Consider the following 24005-nt stretch of genomic DNA (forward strand, 5'->3'; position numbering starts at 1 on the left):
TGAATGGCATCCCAGAGCCCTGGCTCTCTGCACTGATGCAGCTCAGTCAGAGTCAGCTGTTGGTCCTTGGTCAGTCATCCTTGTCTTGGTTCCTTGTCTCTATGGTTGGACATGGGCCAGGTCATTGGTCTTGGAGTCGGAACTCTAAGAGGAGGGAAGAGCGCCCCTGGTGGTGGTAGTGTGTGGGCACCATGCAGCCTCTCACCATCATGGATACCTCTACTATACCCCTGCCTCTCCTTCCACCAGGCCAGTGGACTCCTGGCCACATGAGGCTGCTGGTCCAAAGAATTTCTCAAGCTGGGATCATGGCACCACTCACTAACCAATTATTAATTCAGTCACTTAGGCATACGTTTGACCAGCAGGTAGTAAGCCTAAGTCAGGCTCTAGGCTCAGCTCTGGGCTGTGTGTGTGTGTTTGTACATGCATACACTAAGATGTGCCAGAGACTCAGTCTCCCAGGGAGGCAGCCTTGCTCTAGGGGCTGGGGTAGCAGCCTGAACTGGACAGAGCAAGGAAGACATGATTAGTTCTTCAGTAGGAGTGGTGCAGAGGGGTTATCAGAGAAGCCAGCCCTCCCCTCACTGCAAAGCCTGCCTGGGGGGGATTTATTTAAAATGCAGTAGGTCTACCTACTGTAGACCACGCCCTGCCTTAGGCACTGAGTGAGGATTCAAAGATAATTCAGACCCTGTGGTCTCTACATTTGGGTGGTCAGGCCCCCTCCCACTGAGACATCAGCAAGGTATCCTTCCTGTTGGAGGAGATACTTTCCAACCCATCCTTTGCTATGTGGACTAAGGTGGAATGTGCTTACTGTCTGGGGCTGGGGGATATTTCAGATGGGGCAAGACCAAGACAGGGAGAGCAGTTAGGTGACTACTGTGTTTGTCCAGGCAAGCAGTGACAGGGGTCCAGAGAGGCAGGTGCTGCCGGTGCTCTGCCCGTGCCCCTGACACTCAGCATTTCAATGTGCGGGGATCCAATGGCTGTCAACTCCAGCTTGCAACCTGGGACTCTGCCCCAGGGCTTTCTCTGGCTCCTGGAACTGCTCAGCCATCTCAGCAGGGCCAGAGAACACTCTCTACTAATCACTCAGAGTGAACTCACTCACTGGGCGGGATTACCCTGAGGTGTGCTCTACATTGTCTCCAGACACCCGTCCCCACCCCTAGTTGTCCTCTGTGGTAACCTGCTCATAACACATTCTGTATTGGCTTCCTTCCTCCCCTGTTTCCCAGCCCCACACTCCTACTGATGCTCCTAAATAAACATCTTGCCCTCAAATCCTTGTCCCAAGATCTGCTTCAGCGGAGCCTGACCTAAGACACATGGCCATGGAGACAGTGGGACTTGCAGTCAGACAGATCACAATGTGACCTTGGGCAAGATGCTCAGCCCTCTGAGCATCAGTGCCCTCCCCTGAGAGCTGGGGGTGGTGATAATGCCATGAGGGGTTTTGAGAATTCAATGATCGAGTGCTCCTGACCCACGGAAGATGCAGAATAAATGGGAGCTATTATGATTGTTATCTAATTGTGAAAAATTGGAAAACAATCTAGATGTCCAGTTATTAGCACAGTGTCAGTTGGGCTGGAAAGGGGGTGGTGGAAGGGGAGGTGGGTGGGAAGCTCTTGAGACAAGTCAGGTCCAGATGCGAGAGTGGAGGAGGAGGAGAGCTGCCTGGGCTGTTGGTTTCACATTGGTTTCAGGCCCCACAGGTCTCTGGGGGGAGTTTGGCTCCAGGAGGGATGTTCCTGATTTTTCAGAAGTGGTGATGAGGCTGGTGGGGGACCTGTGGTGCCGCACTGGCTGATAGTCCCTGAGGAATTTCCCTTTACATCGTGAGCATCCCTAGTTTCAGAGTTCTGGTTCCCTGAGTCCACCTGCCACGGACCTGAACCCCAACACCCAGTCATGGAGCCTCATCTGATTGTCTTTCACCCCACCCGCTTTTGTGCCCAACCTTCACTGGGAAGTATTTATTACATATCAGTGTGATAAATGAAAAGTCATATTTTACTGTGAATTATCCCCAGCCCATGCGAAGCACAGATCTATAGCCTGGAGAATTATTAAGTGCTTACTACAGGAATGCTATAAAATCCTCATCATTTTCCCCACCAGCCTCTCCCACGAGGGAATGGGGAGAAAAGGGGACTGAGGAGAGAAGGGGCAGCTGCTTCAGTGGTGGGGAGGGGGATAGGGAAGCATGCCTGGGCGGACCAGTTGGATTGCTCTGCTCAGAGAAGCCACCCTGGGGTGGGATCCTGGGGTTCCTGGCTTCCTGTGTTTGGCTGTGACCTTGGGTAAGGTTCTGGGAGGCCTCAGTTTCTCTATCTATAGACAGCAGCCATGGGCAGCAATGGTTTTGGAAGCTGTAAGCCACAAGCTATATCTGATAATGGCTGATAACATAAAGTTTAGTACTGTAATGAAATAAAGCCTACGACAAAGTGAATCTGACTCACATTTCACGGAGCTGCTGAATTAATTGTACGGTGTCGAGAGCCCATACAGTTTAGTTTTTTCTCTGATTGGGAGCCCCCATTATCAACCAGGATTGCAGCAGGAAACAGGTGGCACCCTCTCATTAGGATAATTCCAGGAAGGTATTAATAAAGGCACAATTTACAAAGGTGTGGGCAGGGTGTAGGGAAGCCACAAGGGATAGAGCAGTGCCTCAGGGCTAGGAACAGCTATTCCCTGGCTATACCCCTCCCTTGGGCTGCGAGAACGGGGAGAACGGAGCAGAAATCAGAAGCGAGAGGTAGCCGGGTGTGTGGTGCAGGTTGCTCCACGGGGAGCTGTGACCTTCTGTCTGGAGGTCCTCAGGCCCAAGCTGGCCTTGCAGGGAGGCAGTGTGGGAAACAAATACTTGTCCCCTCTCCTATGTCCTGCCAGGGCTCCCACTGGCCAGACCCAACCAGGAGGCAGAGAGAGTCAGGCGGTGATGGGGTCCATGCTGGGATGAGGGCAGGGTGAGGATAGAGAGTGGATCTGAGCGGGGAGCGGAAGGGACCCAGCCAGCCCTCCATCGCAGCCAGCCGCTGCTTGAATATTTCTTTCAGGACAGGGAGCTCACGGCCTCCCTGAGGTCCGGCTGTTGGGCTGCCCTAATTACTGGGGAGTTCTTCCTTCCAGCAAACTCAAGTTGGCCTCCCTATCAGTCCTCCCCATTTAACAATGAATGCCAATAGTTACTTGGCTTTGTGTGAGAGGTAAATGGTAAACAGTGTGACTACACTAGTATCAGTTTGCTTTGCATGACCTACCACATTTTTACAGCATTTTATCTTTGCTGATTCTCCTGTATCTATAACCAACAATGATGCTGATGCTTCCACTAATTCTATGCACTACCAAAGGCTCTTGGAGGTCTGTGCTGTCACCTCAGTGCACTGGCTGAAAGACTAATAATTAGAATGAGGCTGATGTTTCAATTTGCAAAGTTCCCTGTGACCTTGTGTGAACTCCTGCTTCCCTTTATACCAGGCATGTTTTCTCCTTCTGGCCCTGAACCTGAACAGCACTTGCACAAGGTAGACCAGACATCCATCTCGACTGAAGCAGGGAAGGGGGACCATGCATGCAGACAGATCGTCCCTCAGACCGTGTGAGGTCCTTGAGATTTGTGAGGACAAGGGAGGGGCAGGGTGTGTGCCTTCACAGTTTCTTTTTCCTGGCACCTTCTTCCGGGCCACTGCTGCCTAAAACCCCACTTTCACTGACTCAGAGGATCTCAGGAATGAGAGGGACCTCAGAGGTCTGGCTGTTTTTCTGATGCAAAACCCTTGAGAGCAGGCCAGGAAGGTGGCCCGGTTTCTATTTGAATACCTCCAGGCACAGGAAGCTCACTACCTTACAAGTTAGCCTATGGATGTTTTAGAAGCTCTGATTATTATGCAATCAAGGAGAGTCCTGGCTGTTTTTAGGGTTTTACTGCTAATGACAGGGGAAATAGAAGAGGGCAAAGAGAGTAACAAACACTTGACCCAGGCCGGTTACTACTGTGGCTTCTGCTCAGTCTTTCTTATCTTTTTCTCGGAGAAGGGCCAGGAAGGCCAGTTCACCTTCCACTCCCTCCTCAGCCTGGAGCTCAGGCTTCCCATCAGATCAAGAGCTCCACGGGGCTCCCCTCCCGAGAGCTCTGCACTTGGTGGTGACCTGGATTAACCCTCCAGGCTGCTTCTCCCGTCACCCTGGCCCCTGCTCCGTGCCAGGCCCACTTCTCTCTCTGAGGCCTGGCTTCCTCTCAAACCTCCCTAGCTTAGTCCTCCAAATTCGCATCTCTTCTGGGACCCCCAGCTGCTCCACCCCCTCTGCTCTGTGCTCCATCAGAAAGCCATGGGCTTCCAGACCAGACCCTTCACTTCTGGGGGCTGGAAAGACCTCTGGGCTCTGAGGAGACTGGGGGGCAGAAGATGCAGGAGGCTGGGCCCCATGAGCTAGTCTTTTTAATAAGTCCTTTGTCCTGTCAAGGAAGCATGGTCTTCCTCCCCATCCCACCCCACCCCCATCCTGGTGGAGCCCTGCCACCCTCCATCCTCTGCCACCACTGCACCCAGGTTGCTGGCCCATCTCTTCTTCTGCCCACACCACCCTGCCAAAATCCTTGATGTGTTTACTGCATTTAAAAAAAAGAAACTTTAAAAATTACACAGATAATACCTGTTATTGTAGAAGAATTAGAAAATATAGGTAAGTGTAAAGAAGATAAAAGTCATCTACAATCTACTGCCCAGAGATAACCACTGTTGAAATTTTGGGTGCATATCCTTCCAGACTTATATAAAGATATTTTTCTCCTTCCAAGAATGGCATCATACCATACATGTTATTTTGCAACCTGCCTTTTCACTTGAAACATTTTCCCACGGCAATAAATATCCTCCCCAGCACTGTGGTTTATGTCTGCACAGTGTTCCGAGTGTGCGTGGCTCACCACTGGGGTTTTAATCCTTAGGGTGCTGGGGAGACTGCCCTCCCCTCCTCCATGTGTGGAGCGCACCCTCCTCCCTGGTCTGTTGAAAACTGCCCTGCTGCCCTCTGGCTTTCCCTCTTGCCCCATTTCTAGGAGCTCAGACAGGACTTGGTTTGGGAAGTGTTCTTATTCTCCCCACCTTCTCCCTCCCCATTTGCCACTCATCCTTCTTGCATTCATCCTCCATCAGTGCTGCTGTGCAGAGGTTGGCCTGGGTTCTGCTGCTCTCCTGGGACCGTGGTTGGTGTTTTGGCAGAGACTGGGGGCCAAGTGCTATTGGAATTTTCAGCTAATAGAATTTCTTACTCCCCCTTCCCTAAATGTTTGCCAGTCCAAATTGCCCCCATCTTTCAAAGGCTCAGGTCAGAAGCCACCTCCTCCAGGAAACCTTCCTTCTCCTGAATACCCACAGTATTTTGTCTTTACTCTTATCCTGGCTCTGCTACTTACTAGCTATGTGACCTTGGGCAAATTAGTGAACCTCTCTGTCTCTCAGTTTCTTCATCTGTGAAACGGGGTTAATACTAGCATCTGTCTCATAGGGTTTTGCCTGGTAAGCAGTAGGTGCTCCATCACTGTTAGCTGTTAGTATTATTATAAATCTTAGCTTCTCTCCTAGACTGCAGTCTCCCTGAGAGCAGAGCCTGTGTCTTTCTCAGTCATCTCTTGGTCTCACCTGTGCTTTCCATCCCCAGGACCTAATTCAGGGCCTGGAACCTACTTAGCATGAATCATTTGTTGCATACATGAGTTCAAACCCAAATCCTGATTTTCAGACAAGGAAACTGAGGCTCGTAGAGGGGCCATGGCTTACCAGGGTCACAGAGCAAGTTGGTGGGGAAGCCAGGGGTCCTTTCTTTTGGGCCACTGCCCTTCCCACTGAATTTTCTCTGCCTGGCTGGCCTCCGCACTGACAGATCCTATCTTCTTTTAATAGCGGTTAGCTGTGTACGGAGCTATTTAAGAATATTCTTTCTGAAGGTTCTGGTGGCTGGAGAGCTCCTTCTAAGAGCCTGACTCTGTGGTCCCAGGAGGCTAGGCACCCCTCCCACCCCAGCATCCCCCCATTTCCATGATCCCCTCCCCTGAGTCCTCTGCAGGTATGGGAATGGGATGGAGCCCTTGCCCCTTACCCCGGCTCCAGCTCCAGGCCCTCCCCTCCGTCTCTGCACCTGTCTCCTGGCGGCTGAGGGCTATCATTAGGGGACACAATTAGACTGCACACTTCACTACACACAGTGGTCATGAGCCAGGCAGCTGGGGGCCGGGAGCCCAGCCGGGCTGTGGGCACATCATGGCATGGCAGAGCTGGGGTGGCAGGGAGAAACTGTGCTGCCTAGCCCAGGGGTGACTGAACTTCCTGGAGGAGGCTTGAGGTGTCCCATTGCTGGCCTTCCAGGTGTCCAGCTCAGAGCTGAGGGGACCAAGGGGTGGCTGGGCTCTGAGAGCCTCCTGGGAGCAGGGCAGGTGGTGTGTAGTGGGAGAGGGGCAGTGACCTGTCGCAGCACCTTGGGCAGTGACTGCTCATCTAGTTCCTTGAAGGAGAGCCCTAGCCAGCCTGTATCCTGGGTCTCTGAGCCTGATGGCAGAGATCCCTGTCAGTGGAGTAATCCCATGGAAAGAACGTGTGCTTTGGAGTTTGTGTCTTGGTCCTGTCATTTCCTTGCTGTGTTATCTTGGGTAGGTTATTTGACCTCTCTGTACCCCAGTTTTCTCATCTGTACAATGGGGGTAACAATAGTATGACTTCATAGGTCTGTGGGGATTAAATGCAGTTATTCGTGTACCTAGCAAAACCTCAGCAAACCTTGCTTTTCTCTCATATCCTTTTTGCTTTTTGGTACTTCCCTTCCTTCTCAACAGAGTAAGAGCCCTTAGGGCCCAAAGGAAATCATAACTGCCAAGTTCTCAGGGCCCTGTCTACAACCTGCCTTGCCACCCTCTCCCCTGAGCCAGACCATGGTCCGAGAGTTCAAGCCCCTTTGCTTCTACTCTCTGCTGGCACTTCCCCCAGGGGCCGGGCTGCTGTCTTCCTGTTCATTCTCCCACGAAATTAAAGATTCCTCCCTAAGGCAAATGCCCAGTTTGGGGAGTGTTGGCTGGCATTGGGGGGCCATGGGAAGACCAGACTAGCATGCTGAGGTGGAGAAAAGGCTCCGAGATGAGTCTTCCTAGCCAGCCCCTCTCTGTGGTGTAGACCCCCAACCAAGACACACAGATGTGGTCAGCACTCAGGTGGCCAAACCCCTCCCTTTATAGGTGGAGGTAGTGGAGGCTGGAGGACGCAGTGACTTGCCCAGGGTTGAATAGCACAGTGGTGGCTGAGCTGCGACCTGGAACTAGTTTTCCCAACTCCCAGTCTGGAGCCCCTGCTGCTTCTTCATCCAGCATCCTCTGTGTGTCTCCTGTTGGTCTCAAAACCCTGGGAGGATTGGGAAGTGGGATCTCAGCCTTAACCTTGACCCCTTGCTTTGGGGGACTTGACTTCCAGGGCTGCGCTTAGGGTGTGGCTGGTGAGGCTGTGTACTGAAGTGGACTTGGGTTGCATGAGGCCCACCAGATTCAAGGCTGATGGCTTTTCAAAGGTGGTGGGGGATTTCTTGGGAGTTCTTAAATCCCTCATCTCCTGGAGACTGTCAGGGGTGTAGGGAGGGGCGGGTGTTTAGGCAGGAGGGTGCTCAGTGGTTCCTAAGTCCTGTGAAGCCCGGCTGATACTGCAGAGTTTCATCTTCCGTGTCTCATTCCAGTTCAGAAAACATGAAGATGGCCCCCACCTCCTTTGCCCCTGCCCAAGCTGGGGAAGCAGAGGTTCCCAGGGGAGAAACTTAGCCAGATTCGGCACCTCCCTGACTGCGTCAGGGGCTGGGAGGGGCATGTTCTATTTCACCACCTCCATCCTGGGAGCCACTGGCCTTAACCTTTGCTATGTAGCAGGCCTCGTGCAGGGATCACCCTCTAAGGAGACTTAGCAAGAAATAGAACGTTTAGCTCTGATGAACTTGTGCGTTGCGGAAGCTTTGTGTTTCAGAGTTCAGTGCTGTTTTAATTTTGAATCACATATGGTGGGTAAGGGTAGGGCACCGGTATCACAATCCATTCAGTGCTTGGTGCTTCCAAAGCTCTCACTCTGACTCTGAACAGATCCATTTGAGGATCACTTGACAGCTATGGATCCTCTTTCCAGAAAATTACAAGTATGTACAAACATTTGGCAGGTACTTTCAGACTTCACAATGTCCCCTTGTTTAGAACCTTTGAGTTAGAAGGTATTGCTTCCCCTGCTTTCTAAAACAGGGTGATTGACCTGCCAAAGGGATAGAGTTGAGGAAGCATGCTTTCTGTCCTTAGGAGTGCCTGGATTGATGGGGGAGACATGTCCTGTCCTGGGGGAGATCCTTGTCTGATGGGGGAGACAATTAGCACTCTCTACGAGTTCCTGGGCTGTTCATTGGATGAAGAGAAGTAAATGATTATGAAATGACCTAAACACATTGGGGGCTGAGAAAGGGCCCAAGTTGTAGGGCTGGGTAAGAGATGAGCATAATCTGGGCAGACTTCCTGGAGAAGGGATCGAAGCTGATTCAAAGAGAGATAAGAGGTAGGGAAGTCAAAGGGAGGTGGTGGGATGGGTGTGTGTCAGTGTGCATGGCCAGGTGTTGGTGCAAAACTGAACCTAGCCGAGTTGCCAAAAAGGGCAAGATGCACCAACACATCTGCACTGATTTACAGGGTTCACCTTTAGGAACATCTGCTCGTTTTCTCCCCTGACAAAGGAAAAGAGTTTCAAACATAAATCCTGGAATGGCTTGGGTGGATTTTTTCCACCCCCCTCTTCCTGATTGCAGGGCCTGAGGGTGTAGAAAATGCGTTGTTTTGTGTTTATCACAGCCAAGCAGAGCTTGGGGTGGCAGGCCTGACAGCTTGGTCATGTGGAGGTGACATACAGAGATTTGGGAGAGGGCCTCGGAGAGGAAACTTGGCATTCGTCCTAAAAACACAAAGTCACACTCTTTATTTCTTATATCTTTATTTGCTGCACGGGGATAGCTTGTTTGCAGCTTGCTCCGCTGTGGGGACATGAAGCATGGGCACGGGGAGAGAGGGAGGCTGAGGGCTGGCTCACCTGGTCATCCCCAAGAAGAAGAAGCCGATGGCCCCCCTCTTGGGTTAGGCCTTGATGGCGGAGCAGGCCGGTGACCCCTGCTGTCCTGTTTTTTTCCAGGACTGTTCTGTTGCTTTAAGATTCTTCTGACAGTGGAATTCTGTGCTGCTGTGGAATCATGATCAATGCTAGGGTCTTTGATTTAGGATTGGGACAATCCAGAATTATTTCCTAACTCAAGAACTTTGAGATTAAAAAAAAAAAAATGAATCACAAGTTCTGTAGGATTCCTTCACCCTGTAGAGATGAGAAAGGATCCATTTCTTTCCCACATTCTGGAGTCGCCTCCAGGAGGAGGGAAAGGGAAACCTCTTGGGGTGCAATCTGTGGCTGGGAAGGGGGAAAACTCAATCGTACTTAATTCTTCTTCGATATCCTCTTGAGAGAGGGAACCCTGGAGTAAAACCCACACCCAAACACTTTCTTCTCAATTTTGAAATTCATCGCATAATTCTTCCATCACGGAACCCATTATTTTCTTTGTAACTCACCAAGTGAAAATTGAGAATGTCTGGTCTCTCACTCTCTCCTGGTCCCCATGGTTGGGACTGCTGATAGATTTCTGGTGCATTAAACTTGGTTTCAAGTTCCCCACTTGAGGAGTTATGGGGAGCATGGTGAGGGGGCCTAGGGAGGATCACTCATCTCATTGCTGAGCCAGCCTCATTGTTAGAAAGTCCACTCCCTCTTGCTATAGTACACCTCTATTCTTAACAGTACTATGAAGCAGTTACCTCCTAAATCCTTTATTTAAAAAGCCCATCATTTGAATACTTTTTGGAAAGTAACTATATGAGGTGAGAGACCAGGTTATGCTATAGTAACAATAGCCTGCAAATCTTAATGGTGTAACACAACTAAGATTTACTTCTAACCTCTGCAAAGTCCACTGGGAGTGTCCTCCAAGGGCCAGTTTGGCCATCTGTGCTGTTCCCATCTCAGCTCAATTCCTCCATCTCCCCACAAAGCCTTTTGGCCACAAGTGAGAAGAGACTGTGGGGCAACCACGTACCAGCTCTTCTTTGCTTTGCCCCTTTGTTACTTCTGCCCACGGTCCTTTGGCCAGAACTTGGCCTAGTAACTGCATGAAAGTTGGGAAGTATGGGGCTCCAGATGGAATGTTCCGTGAGCACCACTGTCTCTGCCAATCTCCTTTCATACTTCCTCACGCTCAGGCAGCCTGTGGTGCCCCCAGGGGACTGGGCAGAACTGCCAGCCACTCTAAAGAGAAACTACTATGGAACAATCAAAGTACAGTAGGGTGGGCTCTAGAGAGCATCTAGATCTACCTGCTCCTCTTCCTCATTTTATAGATGATTAAAGTACAGCCCAGAGACGTTCAGGGCCTGAGTCAAGGTTGCACAGCAAGTTATCAATAGCTGCAGGGCTGGCCCCAGTCAGGGTCCCCAGGGCCACCTCGTTCAGCACTCCTATCCCTACACCCTCTCATAGCCTTGTCCCAAGGGGCAGCTTGGGAGGGCAGGTGGAGGCCTGAGAGCTCACTGGGGCTGTGCAGCTCGGGGTTCTAGGGCCCAGTCCTGGCCAGCCTCCGTTGTCTGACTCCATTCATCCTCAGTATGATGGCCAATTAGTTAGCGTGAGCCATTATGCGGCCTTAACAACTACTTTAGATGCAGCCAACACGGGCGTCATGTGGCAGCTGCGATGGACGACAGCAGCAGTTGTAATTAGCAGAGAAATCGGGGAAGGACAAATGTGAGGCTTTTATAGTCAAGCAGACCTCAGAATTGAAATAACTCTGCTAATTGTGCTTCGTGTCCTTATTAACATGACTTCAGTTAGTAAATAATGAGCCCCTCTCGGCGAGTTTCTCTCCCCATCGTCTTTGGTGGCTGAGAATAAGAATGAAAAGAGCGAACCCTCATTTATTGACCAATGACTGTGTGCCAGGCACGATTCTGACTGCTTTATGTGTGTCAACTCATTTGATTCTCAAGAAACTGAGGCACCGAATGGCAGGGTTTCTTGCCCAAGGTCCTGCAGCAGTAATGGAACAAGTGGTCAATTCTCTTAACCCCTGTGTTCTGAGAACCAAGCTGGGTCTTCCCGTAAGGCGGGGGTTTTGCTCCTGGCATCCTGGAGATCCCAGGGGAATGTGGAGAGAATTCTGGGGCTCTGTGAACTTGGATACGAAAAAGTAACATCTTTATTTTCCCTAATCTTTAACTGCAATTGAGTATTTCCCTTTATTAAGAATGTAGGCAACGAACCACAGTAGAATTAGCAGTACTGGGGATTTGTCATCAATAGAAATCATAGGCATTATATCATATCACCATTGTTCTAATATCTTGAAAAACAATTTTTGCTCAGCACTACTTCCTGCCACTAGGTCTTATCACTTAATGCATTGATAAAGAGCCTCATATATTATAAGAAGCACACATTTATTTTTAAAAATCTTTTGAAAATAACAACTATTTTGCTATAATTGATTTCCTTTGCAATTCTATATACTTTGTTTTACGCTTTTAAAGGTGGGATCCCATGGGCTTCACCAGACTGCCAGAGGCAGGCAACCACAGTGCAAAGAAGGCCACGGACTCCTCTGAGAGGGTCTCTCTGAGCCTCACTCACTTGCTCCAGAAACCATTTCACTGAAGTGAGCGAGTGAGACCCTGGTGGACGCTCTTCCCGCTGTGTATGGAGCTACTGGCAATTCCTTGAATGTGCCGATGCTTTCTCTTCCATACCTTTGTTGCCCCTGCCTGATCTGTGGCAACCCTACCCCACCCCATCACCTGGCTTCTTGGGTTTATTCAAGATACTGGAGAGCAGTACCTCCACCCCCATCCGGGGAGGCCTCCCTAGTCTTCCAGGCCAGCTTAGGTGGCCTCCCTTACTTCCCCAGAGTAAGTAAGGGTAGTATTTATCGCATTAGATTGGCTTAAAAAAATTAACTGTGATGGAGCACTTTGGAGAGGCAGGCTTTTGGCACACAGGGTGCTGGCTAGAGGCTTGGCTCTGGGAGCTATGGGCACCTGCACAGCTTTCTCCTCTGGATGAAGATGTGGCTCTATTAGTGCTGGATTAGCTTTAAAAAGAATCTATAGAGTGTTTGTGAATGCCCTGAAATGAGTCCAAAGATGGTCATGGCCAAGGGTCTGGATGGTGCCCTAGCCCCCTGGGCATGAATGGGCAGTGATGTTGCTGGAATCCGAGGGCCCTACCTCTGTAAAGAAGGTCTCTAGTAGCTGTGCAACCCCGGGGACCTCAAGGGCCAAGGTCATACAGAGTGCTGAGGCAACTGCTTCTACTCTGGGCAGCAGTTCATGTTCCTCATAATGTGGGTGTTGACCTCTTCCTGCCAACCCATAGCCTGGGGAGACGCTGCAAACACCCCCTGCTCCAGTGGCTGCAGGCTCTCCCCTGAACACCTTGCGTGGAAGAACGCATTTAATCCTCCTAAGTCCCCTAGAGGCAGCACTGTTATCTTGATTGTGCATATGAGGAAACTGAGGCACAGAGAGGTTCAGTGCCTCATCCAAGATCACACATTGGTGGAGACGGGAGTAAGATCCTGGTGCTCTGATTCCACCGCCAGAGCTCTGAACACCAGACCTGTCGCCTCATATGTGAGACACATGGTCCAGAAGGCCTTGTGTAATTCAGAAAGCTGCATAATTTAAGGCAAATCCTGACAGAGGTTGGTAGGTGTTCCTGTTTATCCGCTAAAGTGGCATTGCTGTGTGGTGAGCATGCAAGTGTAGTTTACAGTTCACTGCCAGCTTCAACATTCTTCATGCTTAAGAAAAATGTTTGAGATACACATTATCTCAGATTTTGCATATTAAGTGAGATTTTCTTAATCTCTTTATATCATAGTGTCAAATTCACATAATGCAAAATCTCATCGAACACAGGGACACCGTGCTGCCAAGGGACTTCGGTTCTAATCTGTTGAGGGAGGCTGGGCTGTGAGCTGCTCCTGGGAAGGCGTGTCCATATTCGTGCATGTCCCCATGCCTAGCACAGTGCCTGGCACCCAGCAGGCACTCAGCAGAGGGCTGCTGGATGAACACAGTCTAAGTTAAAGCAATGCAGTTCTGTTCGTTATGATTTCTATTTTTGGAGAGGAGCTACCTTTAAGGTTATACTTCTTAATAGTTTTGTTCACCCTGGATTTACCACCTTCTTCTTTTTCTCCCTTAAAAAAGGGAAATAGGGAATTCCCTGGTGGTCCAGTGGGTAGGACTCCTCACTTTCATTGCTGAGGGCGTGTGTTTGATCCCTCATTGGGGAACTAAGATCCCACAGGCCGTGCAGTGAGGCCAAAAATTAAAAAAATAATAAATAAATAAATAAATAAGGGGAAGAGATGTCAGTAACTGATAATGAAAAGGGGCAGGGATGGGGAAAAACTAAAGGATGTGCAATAGGGCAGGTGCGCCATCCTAAAGAACGGGCTTATATGTTCAGGGCATGGGCGTGGCTTATGTATCAGCCAGGGTATCTGCAGCAATGGAAACCAATTCCGGGCAGCTAACAAAAAGGGGACTTTATTTAAGTTTCATGGGGCCTCCCTGGATCCTAAGGAGGTGGACAGGCTAATCTTGGGGACAGCAGGAACCCAGTAGCTCCCATGGAGTGGGAAGAGGACAGAGAGTTGCCCACTGCAGGCCAGCTGGGTCAGGATGCTCCACCAGAGGGGACCCTCCACCCTTGCCCCCAATACACACAGTTGGGGGCTTCCTAACAGGGAGGTTGGGCTAAAGGGAAGGGGATATGGGTGCTGGTATACAAAGGAGACATGTGTCCACCACTTGCATCACCAAATAATCAGTCTGGAGGGGACCATGAAGGTCGTCTGATCTCTCCTGTGTCATAGATGAGGGAATTGAGGTCTTGGCCTTACTTCCAGGTAGTGACAGAATCAGGACCAGACCCTCCTCTCCTGGGTGCTCTCCCCAGAGAGGGGGCAGAAATGTTTTAACACTATAAAGGGCCTTCAAAGCACCATCAGTCTTTATCATGATGGGTCAAAGGCCCTCCTGCCAATATGCCTTGATGGGTCCTCCCTCCGTCTCACCCCAGTTCTCTCTTAATCTAGAGAATGTAGTATCTGGGATAGCTCTGGAAGTGCAGGGACAGACTCCTGGTCAACACTTGGGGGCTGATGGATGGCACTGTCACACCTGACTGGGGGTTGGGATGTGGGACTGGGGATGCAGCCACAGTGGCCCCTAGCCAAGGCCACCCCTGCCATGTTTCCCAGTGAGCAAGAATTAAGATAGGAGGAAAGCCCCGAAGGAAAAATATATGAAGAGGAGGCATCTCAGAAATGTATAAACCCTGCGTTGGTGTGGGAGTGGCTTTCGGAGACATTTTTATGTCCCTTTGTAGGGCTACCTGCTGTGGATATATGAATCCAAGATAACTTTTACCTCCAGAAGGATACAGCCGCTGCCTGCTGTTGCCAGTTCATTGGGCTTTATCCTGGGTGGGGATGGGGGAAGGGAAGGGAACCATCTACCACGTGTCAGACCTCTCACTTAGGTAATCTCCTTTAATCTAGTATTTGTGCCAATCCTATGAGTCAGCTATGATGACCCCATATTATAGGTGAGGAAGCCAAGGCTTGGGCAAGTTAGGTGACCTGTGCAAGCCCCCAGCTGAGAAAAAGTGGGGCTCAGGGCTGGCCCAGTGACCCCAATTTACCTGGGCCTCAAGCAGGTATGTGTATTAGTCAGGGTTCTCCAGAGAAAGAGAACCAGTTGGGTGGAGATATATTTATTATGTATAGTAAGTGGATAAATAAATAATATGTTTGTTTGTTTATCTTTTTTGAGGAATTGGCTTATATAATTATGGAGGCTGAGGTCTGCAGATGGCAAGATGGGGACAGGAGAGCTACTGGTGCAGCTGAAGTCGGAGTCCAAAAGCCTGAGAGCCAGGAGAACTGATGATGTAAGTTCCAGTCTGGGAGCTGCCAGGCTCGAGACCTAAAAAGAGCTGATGTTTTTGAGTCTGAAGGCTGGGAAAAACCAATGTCCCAGCTCAAGTGGTCAGGCAGGAGGAGTTCCCTCTTACTTAGTTTTTTTGTTCTATTCAAGACTTCAACTGATTGGATGAGACCCACCCACATTAGGGAGGGCAATCTGCTTTACTCAGTCTACTAATTCAAATGTTAATCTCATCCAGAAACACCCTCACAGACACACCCAGAGTAATGTTGGATCAAAGGTCTGGGAGCACCATGGCCCAGTCAAGTTGACCCGCAAAATTAACCATCACGGTGTGGCTCCAGGGAAAGTTAGGGGAGGAGGTCTTGGATCCCATTTCATTCCCTCTCTGCAGAGAACTTATTCTGGGGGAGTGAGTCAGTGAGAGAGAAGGGGGCTCAACCCTTCTCTCTGCCCTTTCGGAGGAGGACACTTACCCATTCCCAGAAGACAGATAAACCAACCCCACAGGTGGAAGCCAAATAAACCCCAATGGACATTAGTTCCCATTAGGCTCCTGCCTGGGGCTGAGTCCTTATAGTCAGAAATATGAGCCAAGGCTCCTGGAGAGGAAGGAGTTAGCTGGGGACCCATCATTTCTTACCGTGGGACTGCACCAAGCCTGCAGCCCTTGTCTCCATCACCCTGGCAGTGTTGTCATAGGCCCAGTGCTTGGACTGGGAGCTGAGCCTGACTGGTTTCTGGGAAAGAGAATGCGGGCCTCCTACAGGCATTCTCTCCTCTTTCTCAATAAGAACCCAACACATGGCCACCCAGAACAAAGACTGCATTTCCCAGATTCCCTTGCAATGAGGTGTAGCCATGTTAGCAAGTTCTGGACAAGGGAATGGAAGCAGAAATTGTATGTGCAATTTCCAGGATGTGTCCTTAAAGGGACGGGTCTTTAAGGACCTCTCTTCCCCTGTATTTCCTTTCTTGTGGGCCGCAGTGCAGATGTAGCACTGGGGCAGCCACGCTAGGCCCTGAGGTAGACTTAGGAGAGAGGCTGTGGAGCAACAAGGTAGATGGAACTTGAGTTCCTGACACTGAAAGCACCACAGCAACCCTGGACTCCTACCTGGAAAGTTTTAGCTAAACCCAATCCTGTTTTTGTAGGCCCTCCTTTGCTGTGTGACTGGGGCAGTGGCTCAGCCTCTCTGGGCCTCTGCTGGTTGTTGATAATGATAGCTGCCCATGCAGGGGGTCAAGGGTGAGCAGGCAAAGGAGATTTCAGCTCCAAGGAGACAGAGCGCAGGAAGGCCTGAGGCCTCGGTCCTTGTACCAAGGAGAGTTCAGCATTAGCTGTTTGGGAAGAAGACGGTGTAGTAATAGGAGAGGCAGCTTGGGAAGGGTCAACTCTTGGCTTTGCTACTTGCCAGTCAGGTGACCTTGGGCAAGCTGTTTCCTCTGAACCTCAATGTTCTTGTCTGTAAAATGAGGACAATGGTACCTCTTTCACAGCTTGTTCAAGGATCAGAGACAATGTTTGTAAAGGGCCTGTGTGAGGAGGTGAGCGGTAGCTGGAATTTTTATCATTGGTTTGAGGGTCCAGGGACCTAGATTTTTGTGTGTGCCTTTGTGATCGTGGGCAAGTCTTGTTAACTTTCCAGACTTCAGTGGACTCAGATGTAAAATGGGGGAGGTTCTTTCCGGTCCTGATATTCAATCCAGTCCTCCTTGCCCTCATTTTACAAATCATAAAACCAAGGCTTAAGTGGCAGAGACAGCTTGCTGTATACCCCCTCCACGGTGTGGGGAAGCAGCTGTCCCCACGGGATAGCACTTCCCAGTATGTTTCTCACAGATAGAATGTGACCCGAAGGGGTGCGCGCCACTTCTGGGCCCAGGCGGTTAAGGCATCCAGCCTTTCTCTCCCACCTGCCAGCCAACCACCCTGGCCAGGGGGACCTTGGAAGCTGCCTGTTGAGGATGGCACAGCCTTCCTCAGCCTGGCCCAGTCAGTGACAGTGGGGGGCTTGGTCGGTGCACCCTCCTCTCCCCACTCCCAGTGCTGCTTTGGACTTTACATGAGCAAGAGGAACACTTCTCTGAGATTTCAGGCTTTACCTGTTGTGGTAGCTAGTGTTATCTTTTTTTAATTTTGGCTGTGCCACTCATCACGTGGGATCCTAGTTTCCCGACCAAGGATCGAATCCGTGCCGTCTGTAGTAGAAGCGTGGAGCCTTAACCACTGGGCCTCCAGGGAAGTCCCCAGTTAGTGTTATCTTAATGAACACACCCAAGAGGTAGAGTGACTTGCCCAGCATCTACGCCTCCTCCTTGATTCTTGGTGGCATCCTGTGTGACAGTCTAGTCTTTTCGATTAGTTTGCCAATTCCATGAGAGCCAGGACAATGGCTCACACTCCTGCAGGCTTGTGACACCCAGCACCAGTTGCCTCTCATCCACTCCACGTGGATGACCTGCAGGGACCAGGCACCTGCTAATAAAGACGTGTTGATTTGAACTGAGCGTTGATTTGAACTGGGCGCCTTGCCTGTATCCTACCATGCCGAGAACTGACCTCACAGATCAGCTCTCCCAATCTCTAGAGTCCCCGGGGTGTGAGCACCCCAAAACAATAGGCAAGGGAGCAGTAGATCTAAACTCTTGAAAGAGGGAAGGCTGAATAGGGCAGGAGCCAAGGCCAGGCAAGTCTGGGAAAGGCATATGTGAAACAGGGGCGATGATACTTTGTTGAGTTGAGGATGGAGATATGCACTGAGACTAGAGCACTGATCAGAGTACAGCTCTGCCCCCAAATTGTGTGTGACCTCACAGAAGTCCAAGGTCGCTGGAGTGTTGGTGACAGGAGCAGAGACTGCAACCCAGGCTCCTCGCTCCAGCCATGGATGGGCTCTTTCCGGACGGCTCCTTCTCTCTCTCTCTTCCCTTGAAGCCTGGACATCTCTGATTAGGATGCTAACGGAGGAGGGGGCTGAGGAAGTGAGGGAACTGCAGAGCAGGAGAAATACTGGGGACTGGGGAGCCAGTGGCTAATTAAAGCCTCCATGTCAAAGAGGAATGCCAAGTAGGTAATTTCCATGCCATTTGAATAATGGGAAAACAGTTACCATTTCTCAAGTTTGCTTGTTGAAAAGAGAGAGGGGGGAAAAGAAAGGAGGGGGAGAAGATCTTGGCTGGAGGGGCCTCTACATGCTGCTGGGGGAAGATGGGGGTGGCACGGAGAGCACAGTTGCTCCAGGGAGAGGAAGGGAGGCAGGGAACAGAGGAGGACAATTTTCTGCCTTTCTCTCAGAAGGTCCTGTGAAGTTCCTTGAACTAGGAAGCTAGGGGAGAGGGCAGCCAGGCAGAGTGGTGGTGATGTCTTAGCAGAGTTAAGGGAAGCCCTCCTTATGGGTGCATTGCACTTCACAGTTTACATCCTTTGTCCCACTGGATCACCACGACAGGCTGTGAAGTAAGCAGGGAAGGGAAGATGATGATTATTCCTATTTTAGAGGTGAATAACTGAGCCCCAGAGAGTGGGAGTGAAGTGCTCAAGGACACGTTTGTTTATTTATTCATTCATTAATTCAACAAAACACTTTATTGGAGAAAGACAACGTGCCAAGCCCAGTGCCATGTGATAAAGCCCTGTGGATGAGGAAGGCACAGCCTTGCTCTCAGAGAGAGAGAGAGAGAGAGAGATGGAGAGGTGAACCGTATATCACGAGGTGCTGTGAGTACCAGGGGCAGTTGCCTGAGACAGTTGGGTGCTTCCCAGAGGGGCAGCCATTACAGTGAGGTTTCAGGCAGGAGTTTGTCAGGGAGGAGCCTATGCCTGCCTGAGGGAACAGCATATGCAAAGGTGTGGAGTCCCAGGAGGGCTCTTCTTGTCCAGGGAATAGAGAGAGGCCCAATGTGAGAGGATGGTAGGGATCGTGGGGTGGGGCAGGGGTGGGAGTTGTGGCTGGAGGGCTTGGTGGGAGGGGGATGAGACCACGGGCCAGGCCCCAGATTGTGGAGGGCCTGCACGCCTCATTAGGACATGTGGACTTGATCTTCAGGCCATGGGACTCCAGGGACCCTAGGGACCTTCAGGCCATGGCTGAGGAGGTACTAGTAGGACACAGATGGTCACAACTACTGCTGTCTCTTTGCTGGAAACCAGCCCTAATAACCCAGCCTCCCAGCCCAGGCCCCTGAGCTCCTTCAAGTCCTGGGACCTCATGAATAGAAAGCCAAGCCGTGGGATGAAGGGTCCCTGCTGTTCTGGCCTGTTCCTTATTGTATCAGTTACATATCAATGCATAACAATTACCCCAAAACTCAGTGGCTTAAAAAGCAAACAAACATTGGGACTTCCCTGGCGGTCCAGTGGTTAAGATTCCATGCTTCCACTGCAGGGGCATGGGTTCGATCCCTGGTCGGGGAAGTAAGATCCCGTACAGGTACGGCCAAAAAAAAAAGAAAATTTTTTTTTTATTATGTCTCACAGTTTCTCTGGGTTAGGTGTTTGGGAACAGCTTAGCTGAGAGCTTCTGGCCCCAAGTTTGTTAGAGTTAAGATGCTGGCCCAGGGCTGCAGCCATCTGAGGGCTTGACTGGAGCTGGAGAGTCTGCCCCCAGATGCCCCATTCCAAGACGGCTCATTCACATGCCTGGCCAGTTCATGCTGGTGTGGTTGGGAGGCCTCCGTTGCTCACCACGTGGACTTCTTAGAGAAGCAGGGCTGCTTGAGCATCCTCACAACGTGGTGGCTAGCTGGAAGTGGCAATGTCTTCAGTGACCTAGCCTCGAAGTCACACCAGGTCATTTTGCCATATCTGCTTCGTCACACAGCGTGGGAGGGGACTACATGAGGTGAGGATCTCAGGAGGCAAGGATCACTGGGGTCCATCTTGGAGGCCACACACCATACCATCCTCCAGGGAGGAGCCAGCAGCAGTCCTGTAGCAGGGCTAAGAAAGCAGGGCTTCCCTAGAGAAGGAGGGGAGGGCCTTCCTACATTGTTAGGACAGGGCAGGTCTCAACCGGCTCTGCCTCCAACTTGCTCTGTGACCCTGAGCAGTCTCCCAGTTTCCCCGGGCCTCTGATTGCCATCTCTGTGATGTGGGAAGAGCTTGCTCTACTTTGCAGGGCTGGGAAAGCACAGAGGATCCAATTTCTGAAGGATAGATGAGAATTGCAGATCGTGGTGTCTTCCCTCTTCTCATCCTAATCCCGTTTCTTCACACAGTCAGATAATCAGTTTTCCCAGTAGTCTTTGCAGCAATCAGTTTGTATACCTACCCAAATAAGCACCATTTTTTCTTTAAGCTAACTCTCAGCTCTAAATCTCCGACTGGCTTCCGTGCAGTTAAAGCAGTGTGGGGCTTCCCTTTCCTTCCCACACGACCACATGGCTCCCTGGATTGTTTGGAGCAGAGGTAGGGCCCTGTGCCAGCTCTGCTCACCTCTCTCACATTACCCTGAGCTCTGGGTGGCCAACACTCAGAGCTCAGGACAGGCCAGCTCTCCTCTCCTCTCCTTCTCAGCTTCCCTTTGCGATGGGTGAGGGCTTGGTGGGGAGCAGGTGAGGATGTCAGAGCCAGAAGGGACGTTGGGGACATTTTACAGATAAAACTCAGAGAGGGCCAATGAGAGCCCAAGATCACACAGCAAGTAGGCAGCAACACTGGGCCAAGAACCAGGTCTCTCAACTCTCATGCAGGGCTCTTTCTGGTCTCACTGCTGGACATGCCCAGGAGGTACTCTGACTGGTTATTCCAGGTGGGCCCTGGGCCACTACGGCTTTGGCACCACCATCTCTGGGAGAGGCAGGGCAGGTGCCAGGGTGGCATGGAGTGAGAGTGCTATCAGAGTGGACCAGCCGGACCCATGCTTCATTGGCACTGTGGAGGTGGTATTTACAAGAGAAGAATATGCAGTGGACCAAACCTTCAAAGACTCATGTTCCATGGAGGAACAGAGCAGGAAGTGATCAGAAAGCTAGTGGAGAACAACCCTAGATTCCATGTACCTGAGGGCCTGAGAGGACCTCAAAGGTTGGCTGAAATCTGAGGGTTTCCTATGAAGGGGAGAGGTGAGCTCCCACCCTGCAGAACTCAGAAATGCGCCAAGCCAGCAAGGGACCACGAGGCATGGAGCTTCTCAGGGGTCCGCTAGCCGCTTCTCCCACCCTGCTGCTGTCGTCCCTGTGCTCACAGCAAAGTGGAAGGCCCCAGTTCTCCCTGGCCCGGGCCACCAGCCTGCCCTGTGGCCTCCAGCCAATGCTTCCTGAGGTCCTGCAGGGTGGCCTCACTGAGTCTTCCTCTTGTTCTTTTATTTCCCACACTGCCAGTACAAATCCACTTCTGGTCAGTTGACTCAGTAATTTCTGAGTCTTCAGTTTTGGTCATTGTTCTCTCCTAAATTTGTCTTCCACTGTGAGCTCAAAAATGCAAACTCATTTTGATCTTGGCTTGAGTAAACCTTAATCCCAATGAAAAAAAAAAATCTGCTAGTGCTAGGAAAATATTCCAGGTGCCCAAGAGTAAATCACTTCTGAATTATTTAAAGACTAAATTTCTCTCTCCACAGACTAGAAACTCCCCAAGGGCAGGGCTGTGTCTGTGTCACCAGATGGCAGGATGAGGGCAGGAAGTCACATGTGTCAAGGGCCTGTTTGTGCCAGGCATTGCACCTTTGTGTGTAGTTGAATGTTCCTGGTGTGGTGGAATTTCTTTCTCCATTTCATAGCCAAGGAGCCTGAAGACCAGAGAGGGGAGGCACTTGCCTAAGGTCACACAGCCAGTGTGAGAGATGGGTTTGGAAGCTGGCCTTGGGCGATGCCAGAGTCTAGGTGCGTTTCCTATACCACATAGAAGGCGGGGTCCTGCTCCCTACCCCCAAGCTCTGCAACTGTCGGTCTTGCCAAGATCCTCAAGGAGCTGGTGAGAAGTAGGGCCCCCAAGGCAGCCAGATTTGCCACCTGCAGGTGGCTGGGTTAAAGAGAAACACTGATGCTAACTGGGGAGCAGGAGCACTAACATCTTTATTTCCTGTCTTGGCTGCTTGGCCCAACAAAAGGGCTTTGTTTTGGTTGGCTCAATGACAGCATCTTGTCACGCCCTTCCGGCCTCCTTCAGCCTGCCTCCTTTTCAGGGCCTGTATGAAATAGGGGTCCCCCTATTCCCTGTCACCATTTCATGCAGAGCCACAGACAAGAGACCAGCCACCAACTAGATGATCTTGAGCAAGTTGCTTAACCTATCTGGGTCTCAATTTCTGCACCTGAAAAATGGGGATGAAAGTTAGATCAGATGGTTGCTAAGTTTTTGTGATGACTTCTTTCCATCTTAAAAATTGGTATTTGGGAAGTTAAGGTCAGGGTCACTTCTGGACTCAGGCTGCAGAGATGGGGGATATCTCCAAGCAGAGGCATCTTTATCCAGTCATAGTATTCTTAGACAGAGATGCCATTTGCATATAATTTGCACTTTCCTTTAATGTCAAAATTCTCTGACATACCAACCCTGACTTCTCCCTCCCTCTCCCACTTCCTCTCACCACCTGCTTTCTATCCCCCCACCGTGCACCCCATGTCAGCCCTGGCCCTGTCTTGCCGGGTTGCCTTGCTCCAGAAGGATGACTGAGTTGGCTGAGAGCACTGTGCTGGGCCTCAGCTGCAGCCCCTGCCTGCTTTACAGTATTACTCAGTATTACTCAGCCTGGTAGCATCCATGTTAAGCTTGGAGACTGAGCAAGATGCTGCAAATTCCAGAGTGAAGTGGCAGAGTCGGCATTCAACCCCAATCTGCCTGAGTCTGGGACGAGCTCTCCTCACTGCCCTAGATTGCCTGATTGGGGATGTGTGACAGGGCAAGAGGAATGGCCTGGCTAGCGATGATGATAATGGTGATGAAGATGATATTAAGACTGCTACTCAAAGTGTGGTCCATGGACCAGGAGCTTGAACATCACTGGGAGCTTGTTAGAAATCAGGCCACACTGTAGCCCTACTGAATCAGGATCTGCATTTGATCAGGATCCCCAGGAGACTGAGCACACTAGAGGCAGAGAAGCACTGCTCTAGAACTCTGCCTGCCACGTTGGCTTCCAGGTTCCAGAGCTACTGAGTGCTTTCTGGAAGTGGAACCACGTGATACCAGAGCCAGAAGAGCCCTCAGATGTCTTTAAGGCTGGGCATTTTGTGAACCATGCACTTTGGAGCACTGGGGTTCCCAGTGGTGTCTTTGTGGCTTCTCTGGTGCAGGCAGGACTCCAGCTTCCTTGCTTGCTTAAACACCTCCCCTTGGATTAGGTGTATAAGCTTTTCATGGAACACAATTTCAGTGGAGTAGGGTGGGATTTTTAGGGTGTACTGAGTAAAAAAAATTTTTTTAAGCATGCTTTATTCCATTCTTTTGTTTTTCAAGTGAGGAAACTGATACTTAGAGAGATACAGGGACCTGCCCCAAATCGCACAGAATCTGGGACCAGAATCCAGCTCTATCAGTTAGAATTGTTTTCGGCTGCAAGTAGCAGCAAGGTTGACTGACAGAGGCTTATGCAAGGAAAGAGTTTGTTTCTTGCAACAAGGAGCTGAAGCATAGACTGCTGAGGACTGTACCATGGCCCAGGCTCTCCCTGTTTTCCACTTTCCCCCCCTCGGACAGCCCTTTACAGCACTGCCCCCAGCCTGGGGCTTTTATTTTCATGGCATAAGATGGTTGTACTGCTCCACATCTTACATCCATGTTCCCAGGGGGGAGAAGAGGGAAGGATGAATGGGCAGAGGGCATTCTTCTAGTTAATTTTGTCTTTTTATTCAGGGAAAGATGCCCTCCCCTGAGCCTCTGCCTATTTGTTTTAGGCCAGAACCAGGTTACATGGCCACCCCTAGCTGGAAGATAGCCAGGAGAAGGGAGTGGGGAATGGGTTTGGGTTAAAACATCGAATGGTGAAAG

This window comes from Leucopleurus acutus (genome assembly GCF_964270905.1).
Source record: "Leucopleurus acutus genome assembly, chromosome: 19".
Classification (NCBI taxonomy): Eukaryota; Metazoa; Chordata; class Mammalia; order Artiodactyla; family Delphinidae; genus Leucopleurus; species Leucopleurus acutus.